Genomic DNA, 585 nt, shown 5'->3' with positions numbered 1-585 from the left:
TTAATAAAAAGTCGCATCATTGACAGCTTGCTTAGTATAAGGTTTTGAGGGTCTTTGGTTTGTGGTTTCTGTTCTGTTTATTTTTATTCTTAATTTTTTTTTTTAGGATTTATTTATTTATTTTAGAGAGAGAGAGAGCACAGAGGGGAGGGGCGGGAGGAAGAGAAATTAGGACCTGAACATATCTTCTTAGGGGGCACAATTCAACTCACAACACCAGTCTTTTCTTTTTTAAAGATTTATTTATTATTTATTTGAGAGAGAGAGAGAGCGAGCGAGCAGTGGGGAGGGGGCAGAGAGAGAGGGAGAGAGAGAATTCTCAAGTAGACTCCCACTGAGTGAGGAGCCTGACTCAGGGCTTGATCCTACAACCCTGAGATCGTGACCTGAGCAATTGGTCAACTGACTGAGCCACCCAGGCACCCCATGTTCTCCCGTTTAACATAACTGGACATGGGGTATACTGGAATATAAGAAGAAAGTAGGAGCAGAAATAAGAAGGTTTACTCATAGCACTTAGTTTCCTGTCTTGCGTGTCATGCGTCTGGTTTCCAGTCTCACGTTCAGGTGTTTAAGCAACAGCAG

This window comes from Leptonychotes weddellii, chromosome 9, assembly GCF_054177405.1.
Source record: "Leptonychotes weddellii isolate Sample4059 chromosome 9, ASM5417740v2, whole genome shotgun sequence".
NCBI lineage: Eukaryota > Metazoa > Chordata > Mammalia > Carnivora > Phocidae > Leptonychotes > Leptonychotes weddellii.
The sequence above is the reverse complement of the archived record's forward strand: the minus strand, read 5'-3'. Positions refer to the sequence as shown.